General features: G+C 38.7%; 1 long non-coding RNA gene across 1 annotated transcript; it reads right to left on the bottom strand.

The window, feature by feature from the left end:
- Positions 1 to 11,424: 11,424 nt before the first annotated feature.
- Positions 11,425 to 13,892, bottom strand: LOC110451487. The gene is made up of 2 exons (XR_002463080.1): positions 13,697 to 13,892; positions 11,425 to 11,982 (listed from the first exon to the last, which is right to left on the bottom strand). It is a non-coding gene; the product is annotated as an uncharacterized LOC110451487 (long non-coding RNA).
- Between the last annotated feature and the right edge of the window lie 975 nt (positions 13,893 to 14,867).

Genomic DNA, 14,867 nt, shown 5'->3' with positions numbered 1-14,867 from the left:
GCTGAAATTAGTTTGTTTCTCATAATTTAGCTATTTCAACGAATTTTTATCAAGATTTTAAATTGAAACTTTTGACACAAAGACATATTATATGCCTGGTACAACTTGCAACCTTCTGATATGGAATTTGAAGGCATGTCACAATCTTACCTGGATACAGCTAGTTCTGTGCCCTGCTACTGTAAAGTGTGGGTGGTGACACATCCAGCTACTGGACACGCTAGATGAACTAGTGAGCGGGTCCCCAGGTTATACCGCATCACTGGAAAAGCTAGCGCGCCAGTAAGACAGTATTTCCACCTCATATTCCTTAGCTGTTACACTACTAGGAGGTACAGGTCATCCAGTGTTACCTTTGTCTGTACGACCGACCAGTTCAGATTTTAAGTCGATAATGGTCTACTAGTGAAGATTGTAAGTCTTGTAAGTTAACATCTGTAGGAGCCTCGACGTGTGTGGCATGTCTGACCTTCACTCTCGTTAAGTTAACATCTGTAGGAGCCTTGATGAGTGTGGCATGTCTGACCTTCACTCTCGTTAAGTTAACATCTGTAGGAGCCTTGATGAGTGTGGCATGTCTGACCTTCACTCTCGTTAAGTTAACATCTGTAGGAGCCTTGATGAGTGTGGCATGTCTGACCTTCACTCTCGTTAAGTTAACATCTGTAGGAGCCTTGATGAGTGTGGCATGTCTGACCTTCACTCTCGTTAAGTTAACATCTGTAGGAGCCTTGATGAGTGTGGCATGTCTGACCTTCACTCTCGTTAAGTTAACATCTGTAGGAGCCTTGATGAGTGTGGCATGTCTGACCTTCACTCTCGTTAAGTTAACATCTGTAGGAGCCTTGATGAGTGTGGCATGTCTGACCTTCACTCTCGTTAAGTTAACATCTGTAGGAGCCTTGATGAGTGTGGCATGTCTGACCTTCACTCTCGTTAAGTTAACATCTGTAGGAGCCTTGATGAGTGTGGCATGTCTGACCTTCACTCTCGTTAAGTTAACATCTGTAGGAGCCTTGATGAGTGTGGCATGTCTGACCTTCACTCTCGTTAAGTTAACATCTGTAGGAGCCTTGATGAGTGTGGCATGTCTGACCTTCACTCTCGTTAAGTTAACATCTGTAGGAGCCTTGATGAGTGTGGCATGTCTGACCTTCACTCTCGTTAAGTTAACATCTGTAGGAGCCTTGATGAGTGTGGCATGTCTGACCTTCACTCTCGTTAAGTTAACATCTGTAGGAGCCTGGATGAGTGTGGCATGTCTGACCTTCACTCTCGTTAAGTTAACATCTGTAGGAGCCTGGATGAGTGTGGCATGTCTGACCTTCACTCTCGTTAAGTTAACATCTGTAGGAGCCTTGATGAGTGTGGCATGTCTGACCTTCACTCTCGTTACATTTGCACTGCATCCTTCCATTGCAATGTATTGATAAGGCAAATGTTGTTGTGAGACTATAACAACATTTGTTATTATAATGTCATCAATCTTTATTGTAAGGTCATGAATTTCATTGTTGTCAATACTTAATTTGCTGTTCAGAATTGTTCCAAACTATATATAAACCAGAACTGTAAGTTAAAGGCTTACTAAGGCAAAGCATTACAAAGCAATCCATAGTCTCCTACCAGTAACAAGTATTTTGCACAAAGGGGCATACCGCCATCACAAAGGGTCGAAATTAAAATGCTGTTGCACAACTTAATACCGATCATTCATTCATGCAAAGTTTCAATGAAATCCACCTGTTTATTAAGGAGGAGTTGCGCGGACAAGTATTTCACAAAAAGGGGCATAACTCCATCAAAAAGGGTCAAATCCGTAATTAAAATGCGGGTGCACAATGAAATCCAGACAGACAGACAGACAAATAGACAGACAGACAGACAGACAGGGTGATTCTAGTATACCCCCCCCCCCCCCCCCCCCCTAACTTCGTTGCGGGGGTATAATAACTAAATAAAGTATAACTACTCTATCAAAGTGTAAATGTAGATAATGAATATTTTAGCAAAACGTTCATTGCTTAAATAAACCACATATTGCAGCTAGAGTAATTTTACAAAATCTTGTGCCTTGATGAATACAGCGTATTTCATCACATTTCCTGACTTTCACCTTTGACCTTTATTATATAAAGGCCATGGTTAGGTTGTCTGCGTTTAGGTCAGTTATGGACTAGCTAGGGTCATTTAACTTGACACACTTATGTGCCTTGATCAGTAAAGTATGTTTCATTCACAGCAATTTTTATGACCTTTATATTTGACCTTAACTGACGACTTCACATAATAATGTTCTGCTTCTCAACTTTTCTGGACCTTGACCTTTGACTTTTAACCTGTCTTCAGTGTTGGAGACGGGTATCTGTATCCGGGGTATCACCATAAACAAATTTCTTGTCTGGAAAAGAAATTCTTACATGAAAAAATCTTTTGATAAAACTTTATATAAAACACAAGTTGATGTGCCATTGGATACATTTTCTGCACCTTCTTTGAAAGTCCGGGTCATTATGTAAGAGAAAAATTTGCTAACTGGATATACAATGTAGATTAAATTGAGACATGTACAAATGATCAATTATTAGGATGTCAACAGTGTCTAATTGTAAGTTATTAATAAGTTTTGGTCCGTCCCTCGGACCCAGTGGTCAGCCCGTCCATTTGTACAAATAGAATCCCCACCACTTGGAATACATCTGCTTGGTACTCATCTGTTAGGTCCAGAGAAGAGGTCACTTTAAACCAATATTGCCAAATTACACATTTTTGCCCTGCCCTTTTACAAATTTTTAAACCCCAATCCCAAGGGATGCATCCAGTCACATTTGGTCATATTCTAATCAGCTGTTAAGAACAAGCATTCATTTGTAGGATTGACTATGGACGCCATGGTACAGCATAAAATCACCTTGGTTCTTAAGACCAGGGGTACATTCGCGTATCCGGTTGAAACAGTTAAACCGGTTGAACCTGTAAAGAAAACGACAGGTACAGATCTGGACTGAGGCTGACCTCAGGAAAATTTTGTATGTGTAGATTGAGTGGTCCAGGCGTACCTGACCAAAACTAAAATGCTGACTCTTGCCAAATTGCATTATTTCTTTCTTAAACAATGTACGTTATGTAAGACGTTATTTAATTCTCAAAATGCAAATCTCAGCATGCAACTTTTTGTTTATTGAGATTCGGTAATTTAAATGTTCATACATATTTGACTAAATGTGACAATGAAAGTGGGTCAGGTCAAGGTCATTCAAATGAACCAGGAAGCCATCAGCCAAATATGAAGATTCTATACCTTTTAGTTCTTCAGAAGAAGTCATTTGATGTTTTTGTCATATTTGATGCCTGTGACCTTGAAAGAAGGTCAAGGTCATTTTCATTCTCAAACTTTGTTGGGCTCCTTCCCAGGAAGCTACCAGCCAAATATGAAGATTCTATACCTTTTAGTTCTTCAGAAGAAGTTGTTGAAGTTTTTGACATATTTGACCCCTGTGACATTGAAAGTAGGTCAAGGTCATTTTTGTTCTCAAACTTTGTTGGGCTCCATCCCAGAAAGCAATCAGCCAAATATGAAGATTCTATACCTTTTAGTTCTTCAGAAGAAGTTGTTGAAGTTTTTGACATATTTGACCCCTGTGACATTGAAAGTAGGTCAAGGTCATTTTTGTTCTCAAACTTTGTCAGGCTCCTACCAACAAAGCTTTCAGCTAAATATCATGACTCTAGGCCTGTCCGTTCTACTGAAGAAGTTGTTTAAAGGAAAAGTTGACGGACGAGGACTGACGAACGACGGACAGACGACGGACGCCGCATCAGGTGAGCTAATAAAACAATCAAAAAAAAAATGTAAGCATTGAAAACAGTACTTGGCTCTAAGACTCTTCAATTTTGCCCCAAATCATCAGTAAAATAAGATTTATATTGATCTATAACCAGAACAAGAAATTAGGCTTAAGCACCAAGTCCATGCTTGAGACTGAGAAAAGTTTCCTGAATACGGGCCCAGGTGAGATATACGGGCCCAGGTGAGATATTCGGGCCCAGGTGAGATAGTCAGGCCTGGGGACATTGAAAACATTTACGCCAAGGATTAACTGAATTGTGACACTTCAGAATGCTGCAGGATGTGTTTTCCACAGGACAGACATAAACAATGAACACAGATGCAGATTTAAATTAAAGGTTTAATGACACAACACATATGTCTTCCTTGTATTCAGCCTCTGACACACTCCTTTTTGAACAGTGTATTTTACAATATAACATCCACTCGAATTCCTCACTAAAAGGTCATTCTCCTACTCTATTCCTCCGTTCATCAAATCTAATGGGTTTGTATCATTCCTGATCTTTGACCTTAGTTTGCAACAAAATATGACATCAGGTTTTTTAAATGTGATTGAATATTAATCAATAGTAAATCATACTTTTCTTTAATTTCAATTTTCAATTTGAACTACATCTACCATACTTTAGTAAGTAAAGGTGAGGATTGTTTAGTAATCATACAAATGTTCAAGGTTTTGCTTTTAATTTTAAAAATAATAAAAAATACATTCAGATATGTGGCATTCACTTTTGAAACTCAATATTATTTTGTTGACAATTACTAAAATAATATAGAATTTCTGATGTAGAATTATTGTGACATCAAATCAACACTAATTAGCCGGCATTGCATAACAACAGCGTCAACATGGACACCTTCAGGCATCATAACACAGCTTCAGCATGGACACCTTCAGGGGTCATTACACAGCTTCAGTATCAACACCTTCGGGCGTGATTACAGAGCTTCAGTATCGTCACGTTCAGGCATCATTACACAGCTTCAGTATCAACACCTTCAGGCGTCATTACACAGCTTCAGTATCGACACCTTCAGGCATCATAACACAGCTTCAGTATCCACACCTTCAGGCGTCATTACACAGCTTCAGTATCCACACCTTCAGGTGTCATTACACAGCTTCAGTATCAACACCTTCAGGCATCATAACACAGCTTCAGTATCGACACCTTCAGGCTCATTACACAGCTTCAGTATCAACACCTTCAGGTGTCATTACACAGCTTCAGTATCAACACCTTCAGGCATCATTACACAGCTTCAGTATCGACACCTTCAGGCTCATTACACAGCTTCAGTATCGACACCTTCAGGCTCATTACACAGCTTCAGTATCAACGCCTTCAGGTGTCATTACACAGCTTCAGTATCAACACTTTCAGGTGTCATTACAGAGCTTCAGTATCGACACCTTCGGGTGTCATTACCCAGCTTCAGTATCGACACCTTCAGGTGTTATTACACAGCTTCAGTATCCACACGTTCAGGCGTCATTACACAGCTTCAGTATCGACACCTTCAGGTGTCATTACACAGCTTCAGTATCAACACCTTCGGGCGTCATTACACAGCTTCAGTATCCACACCTTCAGGTGTCATTACACAGCTTCAGTATCAACACCTTCAGGCGTCATTACACAGCTTCAGTATCAACACCTTCAGGCGTCATTACACAGCTTCAGTATCCACACCTTCAGGTGTCATTACACAGCTTCAGTATCAACACCTTCAGGTGTCATTACACAGCTTCAGTATCAACACCTTCAGGCGTCATTACACAGCTTCAGTATCCACACCTTCAGGTGTCATTACACAGCTTCAGTATCAACACCTTCAGGTGTCATTACACAGCTTCAGTATCAACACCTTCAGGCGTCATTACACAGCTTCAGTATCAACACCTTCAGGCGTCATTACACAGCTTCAGTATCAACACCTTCAGGCGTCATTACACAGCTTCAGTATCAACACCTTCAGGCGTCATTACACAGCTTCAGTATCAACACCTTCAGGCGTCATTACACAGCTTCAGTATCAACACCTTCAGGCGTCATTACACAGCTTCAGTATCAACACCTTCAGGCGTCATTACACAGCTTCAGTATCAACACCTTCAGGCGTCATTACACAGCTTCAGTATCAACACCTTCAGGTGTTATTACACAGCTTCAGTATCAACACCTTCGGGCGTGATTACAGAGCTTCAGTATCGACACGTTCAGGCGTCATTACACAGCTTCAGCATCAGCACCTTCAGGTGTCATTACACAGCTTCAGTATCAACACCTTCAGGTGTCATTACACAGCTTCAGTATCAACCCCTTCGGGCGTGATTACAGAGATTCAGTATCGACACGTTCAGGCGTCATTACACAGCTTCAGCATCAGCCCCTTCAGGTGTCATTACACAGCTTCAGTATCAACCCCTTCGGGCGTGATTACAGAGCTTCAGTATCGTCACGTTCAGGCATCATTACACAGCTTCAGTATCAACACCTTCGGGCGCGATTACAGAGCTTCAGTATCGACACGTTCAGGCGTCATTACACAGCTTCAGCATCAGCCCCTTCAGGTGTCATTACACAGCTTCAGTATCAACCCCTTCGGGCGTGATTACAGAGCTTCAGTATCGTCACGTTCAGGCATCATTACACAGCTTCAGTATCAACACCTTCGGGCGTCATTACAGAGCTTCAGTATCAACACGTTCAGGCGTCATTACACAGCTTCAGTATAAACACCTTCGGGCGTGATTACAGAGCTTCAGTATCGTCACCTTCAGGTGTCATTACACAGCTTCAGTATCCACACCTTCAGGTGTCAATACACAGCTTCAGTATCCACACCTTCAGGTGTCATTACACAGCTTCAGTATCAACCCCTTCGGGCGTGATTACAGAGATTCAGTATCGACACGTTCAGGCGTCATTACACAGCTTCAGCATCAGCCCCTTCAGGTGTCATTACACAGCTTCAGTATCAACCCCTTCGGGCGTGATTACAGAGATTCAGTATCGACACGTTCAGGCGTCATTACACAGCTTCAGCATCAGCCCCTTCAGGTGTCATTACACAGCTTCAGTATCAGCACCTTCAGGCGTCATTACAGAGCTTCAGTATCCACACCTTCAGGTGTCATTACACAGCTTCAGTATCCACACGTTCAGGCGTCATTACACAGCTTCAGTATCAACGCCTTCGGGCGTGATTACAGAGCTTCAGTATCGTCACCTTCAGGTGTCATTACACAGCTTCAGTATCGACACCTTCAGGTGTCATTACACAGCTTCAGTATCAACCCCTTCGGGCGTGATTACAGAGATTCAGTATCGACACGTTCAGGCGTCATTACACAGCTTCAGCATCAGCCCCTTCAGGTGTCATTACACAGCTTCAGTATCAACCCCTTCGGGCGTGATTACAGAGCTTCAGTATCGTCACCTTCAGGTGTCATTACACAGCTTCAGTATCCACACGTTCAGGCGTCATTACACAGCTTCAGTATCGACACCTTCGGGCGTGATTACAGAGCTTCAGTATCGTCACGTTCAGGCGTCATTACACAGCTTCAGTATCAACCCCTTCGGGCGTGATTACAGAGATTCAGTATCGACACGTTCAGGCGTCATTACACAGCTTCAGCATCAGCACATTCAGGTGTCATTACACAGCTTCAGTATCAACACCTTCAGGCGTCATTACACAGTTTCCCATACTCTATTATATCTGTGATAAGCTCACGTAAAACATCGGAGAACTTCACTAGGGTTTCTTTCAAATAGAGTAACGTCCCCTTAATTTCATTTTTTTTTAAACTGTAGCACAATGAGGCCAGGAAATTTCTGTCGGGATATTCTTTTTGTATCATACTTTTTTGTGGATTTAACAGTTATAGGTGTAGTTTTTTTTTGTGCTTTTTGTTTTGAAATTTGAATCCTGGACTTTGTTATTATTCTGTTTCCGTTAACATTAACTGTGGAATCAAATGATGGAAGGTTTAAAAAACAAATTAGAATTCAATGGTAGCTTTTTAGAACACTGTATTGATGAAAAAAATCTCACCAATTCAAATAAATGAAAATATAAAAATCTACCATTGAAATTTTCCAAATATTGTAGAGCCTCCAAGCTTATCAAAGGTAAAACATGATACTGGGTCAAAACTACTCGACTCATTTACAGCAAATCATTCAACCATAACCATGTAAAATTTTATAATTGCACAATAAATAATGACAAAAGGAAGATTTTAAAAAGTTCTACCAAAAATAGTAAAACAGATATTAATGACAAGTATATTATAATGCTTATAACAGACTTCCACAATCACAATTAATGACCGACACACATATTTAGGCTCAAAATACATTCATAATTACAAATAATGCAAAAACATCTATCCCAAAAATTACAGTAAATCATTTTTTTTTTAAAACTGAAATATAATTATTAGCATTCAGTATTACAGCCTCTTACTTTAACAGAAGTTTCTTTCTGAAATGTGCAAGATTGGTGTAACTAGATACCTTTAATTCATAGACATGTGTTTTTGATAAAAAACAAACCACAATTCATGATAAAAATATTACCGGTAATTGAAATCAAATATCACGGTAGGTGATATGAATTTGTTAGCACAACCTGTTATAAATATCAGCTTTGGTCCCATATAGATATGATATAATGGCCGCATTCTGTTGATATATCCCAGGTACTACCAATAGTCTGATAATTATACATAAGGATATACCACAGACCCGAGGTTCAGTACTGATTGTACAGAGTACATTGTAGCTATTTATTAATTCCTGCGTGTATTACAGGCAGGCTCCTAGTCTACTTATCAATACTCAATACTCCAGAGCTTACACTCGCTTACACTCTCTGACCCCTGGAATATGTCATAGCAAAATTGAAGGCTCGGTGTGCACCACCTTGTTGATGAGACAATCAGACTAGTTTGATCCTGTTTGTCGTGTAACAGTAAAATTGACTAGCTTTGAAGTCGAGTGTCACTTCTCTGTAATCTTCAAAAGATAGGTATCAGTCTAGCGATTGGTAAGTTTTTTTACCTGAGACCAATCAAAAAGCTATCTTTGTGCCTTCAATTTTGCTATGACGTATTCCAGGGGGGAAGAGAGTGAAAGTGAGCGTAGTTGACTAATCACTTCAGAAAATCCATCCTCAACAAACATCCATGTTGATCCATTCGTTCACTATTTCACAGGTACATTGTACTACTTGGTGGTTCATAATCACTTTTTAAACAACTAGATATTATTTACCAAATTACCATAGCAACCATATTTATTTCTGTAACATTTATACATGTTTACTGTCAAAATACATTACAACCATGCGCACTTCAAGTACCTGGACAGAAAGGGAGATAATTCTGATAAGTTTTCTATGTATTATAGCCCTTATTAGTGCAATGTCACTGACACAAATGGACAAACTTCTGATCATGGTATACATGTCTTTAAATAACCAATGAGCATTCACGAGGGAAAAATATTAAAAGTATCTCAACTGTTTTGGTTTTGATTTTATTGGATATTTTACAAACCAGACTGAACAATATGGAAACCTGCATACACAGCACTTCAATCAAGTAATATGTACCATTATAAATATATTCCACTTTGTACAGGGTCTGGTTTAGAAAGGTTCCAGATTGTACAGGGTCTGGTTTGGAAATATTCCACTTTGTACATGGTCAGATTTACAAGGTTCCACTTTGTACAGGGTCTGGTTTGATAAGGTTCTGGATTGTTCAGGGTCTGGTTTATAAGGGTTCCAGATTGTACAGGGTCTGGTTTATAAGGGTTCAAGATTGTACAGGGTCTGGCTTGAAAAGGGCCTAGATTGTTCAGGGTCTGGTATTAGCAGGTTTCACAGTCCACACATTGTTGGCAGTTTAACATATATGGTACATACAAAGGTTACTAAACCCATTCTATAGACATTGTACATTAAGGTTCTCGTCGTCGTAGAACATGTATACCGCACTATTTAACGTGTGCTGTACTTGTTCAAGATATACATAGCACAGAACCAACATTAATTCAGTGGTCCTACCAATGACAATTTCACAGACATTATATAAATATTACAAAGACGTTTTTTCTGTTTCTTTAAACATATCGAGTACAAGTTTACTGTAGTTCAAATATGGCTTTGCTAAAACATTCTCAACTATTTCAATGATCTAAACCTTTACAGACATTCCTCACAAAAAGCCTGGGTCAACAGCTATACCAGACTATGTGTATCAAATATCTCCTCAACAAAAACGACCAGTATAGGTCAATGGTGGGCTACCTCTCACATTGTAAAACCATAATATTTACTAAAGTAGCAGAACATTTCCTGGATTACCCAACAAAACATTCACTCAACTTTATGTTTCTAGTGTTTAAGAAAAATATCAAGTGTTTGATATGAGTGTTTCAAACAATCCAGCCTATTTTGTGTATTTTTTTTCTCTCACAAATTGTACCAGGTAATTTTTACAGATATTACAACACCTGTCAAAGCAGTTTGTTACTGAACCATAAATGTGTTACTGAACTAATTTAAATGTACTGATGCCAGAAACATTCTGACACCTTGCTACCAATAGCAGATACCTAAAAAACACATTTTCAAATCAATGCTATACAATTTTTTTATGTTATAGCATAAGTGCCTTGCTATTTCAATAGTCTCTTTCCCAAAAGTAGCGGGATGTTTTAAAAAAAGTTTTACCAATTAACAGCAACAGACGCTTTTCAGAGCTATATTACCAGTACAGTCAAACTTCCATAAATCGAACTTCGAAGATTCTAATTTCTCAATCTGTCGAACGACGGTTAAGTCCTGAATATTTTCCTTATATAGCACTACTGATATTCTTTTCATGACTCAAACTTTTATGAGTGGAATATTTTGCTGTTTCGTTTCGTTATGAAAACATTGAACAGTTCAACTAATAAACCCAAGTGAAATATTCACCTGTGCTAGACCATTAAAATGTCCCATGGATATCTGTACTAGACCATTAAAATGTCCCGTGGTTATTTTAACAGGACAGGTGTTGGAAATTTAATTGACAAAGAAATGTTGAATTCGATAAGAAATCCAAGATTTGCATTTAAAATTTAATGTCTTAGCCTGTGTTTCGTTTAATATTTAAAGAATTACATTTTGTCTTATTTACAGGACCTCATTGATCAATATTTGTGAGGTGAGTCGAAGTCTAAATTTTTCAAGATGATTCCGCAAAGTTCAATCAAAGAAGTTTGACTGCAGCTTCAGACCATTATATAGGTACCCTTTCCATCCATCTAAAGCTATTAAGCGTTGAATAACTACAGTTGTACAGGTATTTGGAGGGAAATAGAGGTGTTACAACAAGCCTGGTGAGGACCAATCAGTGGGGCTTCAGTATTTATCTCTACATTTCCGTCTAATTGTCGAAAAACAATCTCTTTGTGTAATAAAAACGAAATAAGAAAGCATTGGTAAAATTTTGTCATGATTTCCACTGACAGTGGGATCTGTCAACACCAAAGCAAAGCTTGAAAAAGAATTCAAGAAGACTTTATCTCAATAAAAATTCCTTCCACACAGGAACACAGAAGGTATAGAGCTATCCATTCCGATCTGCGATCTTTCTTCCAGGAATAAGTGAAAAGTAAAATCAGGAATTATTATCATGAGAAGATTTCTAATTCTGATATCCAACCCTGAATTAATAAAATATAAATATGTAATGACTATAGAAGCAAACAGTTATATTTCAACTTTTTCTCTTCATCCATGCATCCAGTTATGATCATGAGGAAACACAAATATGAAACAGACTATAGAATCTTTCCTTTTTCATATTTGCAAACAAGTTTGCAACAGACAGCACCCCCTTTCCTTTGTCACTGGAAATTGATACTGACTATAGCTGCCCTGGCTCAGTCATCCAAATAGCATTCTCACAATTTATATTAACGAAGATTTCTAATTTCTTTGCTTTCATTTCTTCTTTTTCTTTATCTCCTTTTCTTTCCTCTGAAGTTTCATCTTTTTCTTTTCATCTTTTTGTCTTTCTTTCTCTTTCAGACTTGCCACCAGCTTGTAAGCAAAGAAAACTGAAAGAAAATAAACGATTGAAATTAACAGTTTTACTGTAGAAATGTGGACCATTACTACTATATAAGGATTAACCTGAATATATTTTTCATGTTATGGAGCTATAACACAAAAAACGGAGTGTACTCTCAATAAACCGCTTTTTATGATGAGAGTACAATCCAGTTTTGTGTTATAGCTCCATAACATGAAAAATATATTCAAGTTAATCCTTATAATTTAATCTACTTTACACAATCCCTGTGGAAATCCACTTTTATTGATGGACTCTTTTCTCTTAGAAAGTATTGCGCTGCCGTATCAGCCAATCAAAAGCGACGTTACAAACGGCGACGTCATATTTTTACGTTATGGGCTGATAATATAAATTTGTAAGCCAATGAAAATGCTTGTTACAAGCAAGATTAAATTATACAACATTAATATGTCCATCTGTCCCCTGTGTTTCCCTGGTAGCCTAATTTGGCCTTAGCTTGGTTGGTTGAGGGGTTTTTCGCCTACATGATTCCACCCATGCAGGTTTCATCTTTTGTCTAAACCTTATTATATTCATTATATAGATGAAGCTAGTTCAAGCTACAACATAGGATATTTGGCAATGACAGAATCATCAAGCACCGAAAAAGTTGGGATGTTCTTTTATCCTACTTAAAAGTTACAAAAACAGAATTAATGTAACTAATGTACATATGCTAGTGTTACAGGAGAGGAAAAATGCACAGCCAGACTGGGGTTAGAACACGGGACGTTCCAACCTTTAGATGGACGCTCTACTTAAATCACGGATGATCAATACATTACAGTTTGGCTACATTAATATTCTTCCCTCCTTTTTCTAAGTCTTCACCCCCGAAGACACAACTTTTTACAACCCAGGTTCGGGTATCCCCTTGCCAAGCATACACCAAATGCTTGAAACAAGGGACAAGTGTTAGTCACAGGCACCACTGTAACAGGAGAGGAAAAATGCACAGCCAGACTGGTGTTCGAACGTTAACCCTTCCTAATTCAAGACAGAGGCTCTACCAATTGAGATATCTGGTCTTCGACGATCGGCCCAGTCCAGTTCTGCTACACAAGAGCTAGCCTAGCTAGGTATACTCTGTTTTTCCAAATCATTGTATGATAATATAATAAAGGTATATGTATATGATATATTTTACAAATGTATCACTCTGTTATAAAAGTGACCAATAGGAATATACATGAACATTAAAGAAATATCTGTTATTTATGATTGTATGTTCCATATGTATATATAGGACTATTACAAACCACATGTACAAAAGCATACGGTAACGTTCAAATATACCTTAAGCTTTGGCAGTTTCAAACATATGTTAAGGGAAAGCACCTTTCCCCTAAGTGATACAACAATAATTTGTAGAATTTCCATGACATTTAATGAGAAACCAGATAATTGGAACGGTCATATTGATATATAGATATGATGTGACTATTAACAGCTTGAGCACATGTTCACAGGCATTTTGTCCGTTAGGCTGAAGTCACCTCTCGAGCTCTGTCCCATCCAAAAATGCCGGTTCATGCAGAAAGTCCATGCAAATCCAACAATATCAGAGATTTATGACATATGATGATTATAGCACCTGAATTTATGTAAAATTATTTAAGTTACCAACAAAAACCATTTACACTTGCCAACATATTGGTTGGAATAGTGCAGACAAAACCTATGGTGAATGGACTTACGGAACAACGATCCTATTATTAGTCCAGGTACAATAAATACAGCATTATCGATGCTTTCCTTGACCGGTCCAGATCCGTATTCAACCATGGCGGTGTTCTGTAGGGTCAGCTGTCTGTAACCAACCTCAAACGGGTCACAATCTGGTAAAAACTTCTGACAATCTGGCCAGCTGGCACACCGGATATGGACGTTGACTTACCGGAAGTGAAAATGAGGAAGTGGTTGTACTAAATAAAGCCTGAGACATTAATTCTTAGAGTTGACACGACACGTTAACGATTAAATCTATAGATAATAATCTTGTGTCATTTCGCATTTTTTATGTTCATATTTCAAGGATTAAAATATTATATGTTTATAAAAAAAAAAATATAAAAATATATAAATCAAAGCTAAAACTGTATATGGCCAGAGACGTATGTATCAGTATCATTAACGTCTCTGATATGGGAACATGGTATGGACTAAGGTAATTAACATTATTCAAGTTTTATGAAAATAATATAAAGAGTACCACTGCATCACTAAGCAGTGGCGGATCCAGAGATCTATCGGGAGGGGGGAGTGGGGTGGGGTTCCAAATTTCCAGGGGGGGGCGGGGGGGTCCAAGTGGGGAAAAATTGAGGAAAATGTTAAAAATACGTTATTTTTAAAGAAAATTATCAGGGGTGCGCCACTGCTAACAACCGATATAAGGGCTACATTCCGAGCTGATTTCAGTTTTATTTTTAAAAAGAGTCTTCATCCCGCCTTACGATAAGCTGACCTCTAATCTGATGTTAATACAGTTAAAAGTGAAGAGTGAAGTCCTGATTTCGACATCTGCAGTCATTATTTCTATTTTTAAACATAGAGGAGAAGACATCCCTTCACACTCAAAGTAGTGCATATTTGGAACAATCTTCCTGAGTCTGCAGTTACTGCTAAAACAATAAATTCCATTTTTAAAGGCTAGACAGACACTGGACAAACCAGCAGGGTGGTCGGGTGGCGCAGTGGATAACGCACTCGCTTTTCACCGGGCTGGCGTTCGATTCCCCTATCGGACGTAAACATGTATGTGGTCACCTTCCCGGCCACCTGGGGTTTCTTCGGGTACTCCGGTTTCCTCCCACATTAAGACCCCAATTTTTTGGATGAATGCACATGTGCTTAAACGCAGAACGCAGA

This window comes from Mizuhopecten yessoensis, unplaced genomic scaffold, assembly GCF_002113885.1.
Source record: "Mizuhopecten yessoensis strain PY_sf001 unplaced genomic scaffold, ASM211388v2 scaffold6069, whole genome shotgun sequence".
In the NCBI taxonomy this organism is placed as follows: domain Eukaryota; kingdom Metazoa; phylum Mollusca; class Bivalvia; order Pectinida; family Pectinidae; genus Mizuhopecten; species Mizuhopecten yessoensis.
Note: the sequence above shows the minus strand (reverse complement) of the source record. Positions and strands in the feature narration are given on the sequence as shown.